The sequence below is a fragment of the Octodon degus genome, unplaced genomic scaffold, assembly GCF_000260255.1.
Source record: "Octodon degus isolate 3935 unplaced genomic scaffold, OctDeg1.0 scaffold00299, whole genome shotgun sequence".
NCBI classification, from domain to species: Eukaryota; Metazoa; Chordata; class Mammalia; order Rodentia; family Octodontidae; genus Octodon; species Octodon degus.
In genome coordinates, this window is record NW_004524875.1 from 994,998 (window position 1) to 1,002,009 (window position 7,012).

General features: G+C 47.3%; 1 pseudogene; it reads right to left on the minus strand.

Annotated features, from left to right (window-relative positions):
• Positions 1 to 5,257: 5,257 nt before the first annotated feature.
• LOC101587687 lies at positions 5,258 to 6,642 on the minus strand (annotated as a pseudogene).
• Between the last annotated feature and the right edge of the window lie 370 nt (positions 6,643 to 7,012).

Here is a 7,012-nt window from a genome sequence, read left to right on the forward strand (position 1 = left end):
TACAACCTTGAAGCAGGACAGTCCCACAATATTCCTTTTCCTGTCTCTTGCTTTCATTCACCACCCCCTTCTTCTTGAACTTCCACCTACCCAAGAGACATCTTAGCAGTAACTGGCATGTCATGACTAGCCGCCCATAATCAGAATACCACAATGATAGACACTCCCAACATGAAACAACTATTACAAATTACCATCTGCAGTGCAGTAGCTTAGTTCACAGATATCAGTATATATAGTTAGACCTTGACTAACTTTATAAGCTGATATCCATGACCTGAGCAACTACACTGAGGGCACCAATGTGTAATACAAAACCCATGGTTGAATGCCTCTCATCTTGGTCTTCTAAATGTGTACCTTTCCTAATTATCAATTATTATATTTTTAAAATAAATTAAAACAAAAAATACAAAAAAAAAAAAATAAGATTTCTTGAAGGCAAGCACCAGTATTCAATTATTTCCCCAATCTTGCATGACTATATCTGTTAATCTGAGCAACAGACTTAATGATGAAAATAGATAATATAACAACCACTGTTAATTAGCTATTCCTGTCTTGAAAATCTGCAACATATGCACTGTTGTATGTTACCCCACTTCTGTCTTTTTTTCTATTTGTTTTTGCTTCTGTTTTCACTCTTCAAAATTAAATAAAATAAGGGCCTGGGAGATAGCGCAGTAGAATAAGTGCTTGCCTGGCAAGCACAAGGCCCTGAGTTCAATCCCCAGTACCACCAAAAACAAAACAAAGAACAAGAAAATGTCAGCTAAATTTAAAAACTAATTTTTAAAATTACTTTTACAGGGGCTGGGGATTTAGCTCAGTGGCACAGTGCCTGCCTCGCAAGCATGAGGTCCTGAGTTCAATTCCTAGTACCAAAAAAAAAAGATTTGTCAAAGAAAAGATCACTTTTATAAGCATATCTTTTCCATACAATGTTAGCACAAAAATTTCTTTTCAATGAACTAAGAGAAGCTAACTATATAACTATCTTTAAATATATTCCCTTTTCCCCTTTGATGCCTATATCTTCTAATATAACTCCTAGGATTAACTACTAGAAAAACAGTAATACACAATGTATCAACTACTGGAACTGTCCTAATAACCTGTTTTGAAACTCATTATTATTATTTTTTATCCTCTGAAATAAAAATTTTTTAAATTACTTTTGTTTCAAAAAAAAAAAGTGGAGTCTAACTGTGCTGCAGACTAGGACACTAAAATGCATTAATATAAACTTCAGTAGGTTTTCATAAACGTAACTCATTTTCAAGTCCATTGTTTGAAAACCCATACAGCTCACTGCCATTCCTGTGCAGATAATTCTCTGATTAAAATAAGAAAAGTTAAGGGAACGATCAACTCAGATCACGGGAGAAAGGCAGCCTGCGCGGACTGCGGGCGCTGCGCACCCAGCCCGGGCCTTTCCTCTGCATTTTCAGAAGTGTGTGAGTGTTGAGGAAACACGGGCACTTGGGGCACGGAGCGCACGGACCTGCTCTCTGAACGACGCTTGGTGCCTGCAAACCTCAACACCAACGTCTGGAAAACAGGTGGGCAGCGTCAGCTCAGCCGCCCGACGTCACCCGCCCATCCCAGGGACCCAAGAGGGCGCCCCCGCGCTAACAGCGAGATGCCTGGAGCAGAGCCCAGGGAGCCGCTGGCACCGGGCCTGCCTGCGGAGCTGAGGGCGCGCGTGGTGCAGGCCGCGCTCCCCGGGCCGCGGCTCCTCCTCGCAGAGCGGAATCCTGTGGAATGTCAGTGCCATAAGAGCACTCGGTCTTCTCGAGTTACGTGAATGAAGACGCACAACCTGGCTGCACGTGTTGTTCAGGGAGAAGAGAAGAGGGAGGCGCAGCAAAGAAGAGAGGCGAGGCCTGCCGGTCACGCCCTCCTCGCTCCCCGCTCACCGCGCAGCCCTGTGTGCTCCGCGGATGCTGCCGGAAGCCGCGCGCCGAAACCCAGGCAAGCGCTAGCAAGATGCCGCGTCTCAGGGATGACAAATCTCCGCCGGAATTCCCCAACCTCTAGCCACCTACAGAACGAGCCACAAGGAACAGGATTCGCACCTGTGCAGTCGATCTACTTCAAGTCTTAAGGATTTCCCCAATATATCTCCTTAAAAGAGTAAATTGCTAAATTTTAGTTAATGTTGCAGTCAGGGATTATTTGTAGATAAATGATTATCAATAAATGTTGTTATTTAGTTCATGTTGTAATCGAGATTTTTTTTCTGAGTGGAAAATACATGACTGTAGACATGAATTATACAAAAAGTATATTACAGTTCATTTCCTTGACTGTAAAACAAGAAAACAAACTTTCACTGTATGCTATCTGGTTGTGAAATGTACAAGTCTCTAGAGCCGGTACTATCACGCCTACTTTTACATAGTAAAACTAAGGTACATTTGACAAAAAACCAGCAGTCTCACCACCAGGATCTACTCTCTGGCTCTAAACCCACAGCGTCTGCATACTGAGCTGGGGGGGGGGGATCTTTTTTTAATCTTCTCATTCCTCCTGCACTCAAGCCCGGAATAACGCTCTAGGGAGAAATAATTTTCACACACTTTGACTGCTGGAAAACCCCTTGATGTGAGGCGATGCATTAAATAAGGAAAGCGAATGCAAGGTGCAGCCACACACGTGCAATCCCAGATGTTGAAAAGGCTGAGGCCTGAGGCCGCAGAATCACAGGTCTGAATTCAGCCCGGGCAACTTAGCAGCATCTTACCTTAAAATAATTTTTCGAAAAAGCTGGCAAGATAATTCAGTGGTAGGGCCAGCCAGATAGCTCAGCGAACTAAAGCACCTGCTTAGGCAGAGTGCAGAGGCTGGGGTTCAATCCCCAGCGGGCCATGCAGGCCCCGCCCCCGGAGCACACTGAGAAGGCTATTGAGACTGGGCGTGGTGGCACACACCTGTAATCCCAGTGGTTTGGAGGCTGAAAACAGTGGGTTCACCACAAGTCTGATCTGGGTAGTGAGACCCTGTACACCCTGTAGACCCTGTCCTAAATTCATTAAAAAAAAAAAAAGATAGTGCAGTGGTACAGAGCTCACCTAGCATGACACACAGCCCTGCTTTCAGGCCACAGGATTACAAAACAAAAAGAAAGAAAAGAAAAAAGGGTGTCTCATTCAATAATACCTCACTTGCCTACTAGTACAATGGCACACCTCACTAAATGCGCATGTGTCCAGAATCAGCTGTTGTTTCCCTCTGGAAGAAGCAAATAAATAACAATTGCAGGAAGTCAGCATTGAATGCATCCTCCAGAATCATAAACTATAACATACTTACTAATAAGAGAAACTTAGTTTAGGGAAGTTAAGTATTTCAGCTTAACATCACAAACTAGGACAAGCAGAAAGCCTGGCCTCTCTTCTCTTAGGGAGGCGCACTTCCTCCCTTGGCCTGGACTGGCTTCTCATCCTTCGGAATGAATAAGCAAGCTGACAAGTGCTGGAAGTGCCCAGGCCAGCATGGCCTCTGGCTTAGCTGTGACCCTCGCTCCCCGGCAAGCACACGAGGCGTGAGTCGACACTGAGGGTGACATGTGCAAGTCATCCTGCAGTCCACGTTACCTTCGTGTGTGTCCCTGCACGCTGAGTCGCGCTGGGGTGGGCACTTTTTCCCACTTGGGTTTTGATGGCAGTGTTGCTGTGATAAGTGCAAGTCCAAAGAAGAGCGCAGGCAGCCCAGGACAAAGCTGGCGACTGCACTCGTTTACAATACAGAGGGTGGGTGAGTCATGATGCATGCTGCCCCGGGCATTTGGGGTACTTTGTGGCTGTTGAGAGAGAAGACACAGAGAGAAGCCACACTCCTGTGCTTGGGGTTTTCTTACCAAGATAAAAGAAGAAAACCCCAAAACCATAGTGGCGACTTTGTTTTCCAGGCGCACTGCTGAAGGGGACACTCCGGCTGTGGTCTTGATCCTGTGACTCTTGACTCCGCCCCCTGAGGGGTGCATCGAGGGCCTCATTGCGGTTGCCGTGCCCCTCCCAGGCCTTCCCTTCCCGTCACTATCTCAAGAGATGTTTGTTGCTGCTTTTGTAAATATTTGTTTCCTTTCCATCTTTCTTCCTCTTTGGCTGATTCCCTCAGGATCTGGACAGGGAAAAAAATATTTTCTCTACTTCCTGCCTAGGTCACAGTCCCTTTCCTTCTTCCATTTAAAGTAACCAGCATAAAATGTATCAAGACAAACAAAGCATCCCCCCCCCCCCCATTGCCAGAGCTTGGCTGAGCCTCAGCTGCTTCTCCCAATGTCCTACGAGGGAGGCGGACACCGAGCACCGCCTGGGAGCCCTGCTCCACCCCCTGCCCCCACCATCACCTGGGTGCAGCTGGGCTGCGGCTGCCTCTCCTGCTGCAGCAGGAGCATTGGTGAATCCTAGCCTACCCTCCCACTGTCCTGGGAGTCATTCTCACCCCCCCACCCCCACCCTCCTACCTCCAGTGCTAAGTCTGGGTGAACATACAGAGCTTAAAAACTGTCCAAACAGGCTGGGGAGGTAGCTCAGTGGTCCAAGCACCTGGCAAGTGGAAGCTCCCGGGTTCAATCCAGGTTCCACGTGCAGTGCTGGTGCCACACTGTGTCAGCCACTGAAACCAGGTGTGGTCGCACACGCCTGTAATCCCAGTGCTGGGTTGGCTGAGACAAGAAGATCACCATGAGTCTGAGCCGCATAGCCAGACCTTGTACCAAATAAATAAATAAAAGATTTTTTTAATTTAAAAACTGTCAAAACAAAAGAGAAAAAGGCAATCTCAGACCTACAGCTCAGCCAGAACAAGTCCAGGAGACAAGGTCATAGAAGACCTGGAATGTGTGAGATGATAGCAAGTGAAGTAAAGAAACAACTCCATCAGGCTATGGAGGAAATCAGGTCAGAAAAAAGTCTCCCAGGTAAAAAAGGAAAGGACAACAATCATAAAAAAATTGCTTAGAACATCTAAAGACATAGATTTAAAAAAAAAAACAAGGGAATAGGAAAATGATGGAAACCTTGAATGAACAATACAGAAAAGAACGAGAATGCACGAAAGGGATTCAAACACCCCGGAAATTAAAAATTCCATTGAAAGCCAGCAAAATTGCTTGACTGAAACTGAAGATAGAAGTTCAGACCTTGAAAGTAGCTTTGTAGTTAGTAAAACTTGAAAAGAAAGATGTCTTTTTTTTTTTTTGATTCGATTTGTATTTAATAATTAAGTTCTTAAAAGTGGGACAGAAATATTCCTTTATCCTTTTAATGAAATGGAGCTTTGTGCAAGTCAGAACATCCCGGTGTCCCTGATGCCGCCCTGGCCTTGCCTGCTGCCTGTTGCACCCGCGCTGCGCAACAGAAGCTTCTTGGAGTCACGGGATGGAGCCCACAGCCTTTGCGTGAGTTTTGTCCCCACCCCTATCTGAGACCGGGTCTGGCTAACATGCCGAGGCTGCGCTCAAACTCGAGACCCCCAGCTGCAGGGCAGAGTGCTAGGATTGGGCCCACCCGCGGCGGCGGCGCCTCTGCAGACGCAGCCACACAGGCATGACCTCAAGGGGGCCGTGGTGCCGCGTCCGCGGCGCTGCTTCCAGCTTGTTCTTCCAGAGCAAGCTGACAGAAAGTATTTACAAACAAACTTTACTACTGCTTATAAAATGAGTTTGCCATCGATGAGAAGGCTCCAGTCTTGCTGACAGCGGTCCCGCAGCCGTGTGACGCCCCAGCAGGTGGCAGTGGGGGGCATGCTCATCCTTGCAGCAGTCAGTACCGCCTGTTCATCTTCTTGAACTTCTCATAGTGGTAGTCGTCGGTGGCCTTCTCGTTAGCGGGACGCTTGCGGTTAGGTGGGGACCGCTCTGGCTCTGGCTTCTCTGTGTCGCCCACTCACAAGGGCCGGGCCTTGGGCTCGTCTTTGTTCCTCCGGATGGGGGCATTGAGCTCCTCGTGATAAAATCGGTTATGCTGCACGTAGTTCACAGCCAGGTTGGTGGGCACGAAGGACGTCTCGCTGTCTTTCTTCTTGTTCTGCTGCTCTGCCAGCAGGCGTCCTCCGTGGAGATGATGTTTTTGATTTTAGCGTCGATGCCCAGGTCCACCTCGGGGATGCCGCTCAGCATCTGGTTGGAGAGCATCTCCTCCGTCTTCTTGGCCGACGACACGCGGATGCTCTCGGGGAGCTCGTACAGACAGTCCTCCGCGTTCTTGGGCTTTGCCTTCTGCTCCTCGTGCTCCACGATACCCTTCCTCTTCTTCAGCTCTGTCTCGATGTACTTCATCATGTCTGCATCCTCGTCCCTCCGGTTGGTTTCCGCGGAAAATGATGTCCCTAAGTGCAGGTCCTCCTCCTCGCTGATCTTATCTTTGCCCCTTTCCTTCAGCTTCTTCATATCCACCATGCCCCCTGTCTTCATCTGGAAGGGGTCATCTACTAGAGTGGTCTCTTCTTGTACCTTCTCCCCCACCAGCAGGGCAGCAGCACTCACCCCGTTGGGCCTCTTCCTCAAGTTCTGTACCTCTCGGGTCTCCTCCAGCTTCAATCTAACCTCCTCGGAATCTTGCTCATCTTCCTCCGACTCAGAGTCGGCCCGGCGCCGGCGGAAGGTCTTCCCGGTGACCGGCATAGTGGCCTCAGGCCGCCGGGCAGCAGCCGCGGCAAAGCCAAGAAAGATGTCTTAAAAGTAACAAGGAAACAAGAACTAGCAATGCAGTGCCTACAAGATGATACTAAGAAAAGCAATATAGGAATCATAGACATCAAAGAAACAACACAAATGACATAAAGATTATTTTCAGAAGTAGTAGCAAAACATTTTACAAATACATGGGAAAAGAATCTGACATACAACTAAATGAGGCATATACAACTCCAATTAGCCATAATCAAAATAAATCTATATTGAGACAAATAATAATCAAGATCCCAGAAATTCAGCAAAAGAACAGAATATTAAAAGCTGTTGTAAAAAAGAAACAGATTATCTACAATGGAAAGCCCATCAGAA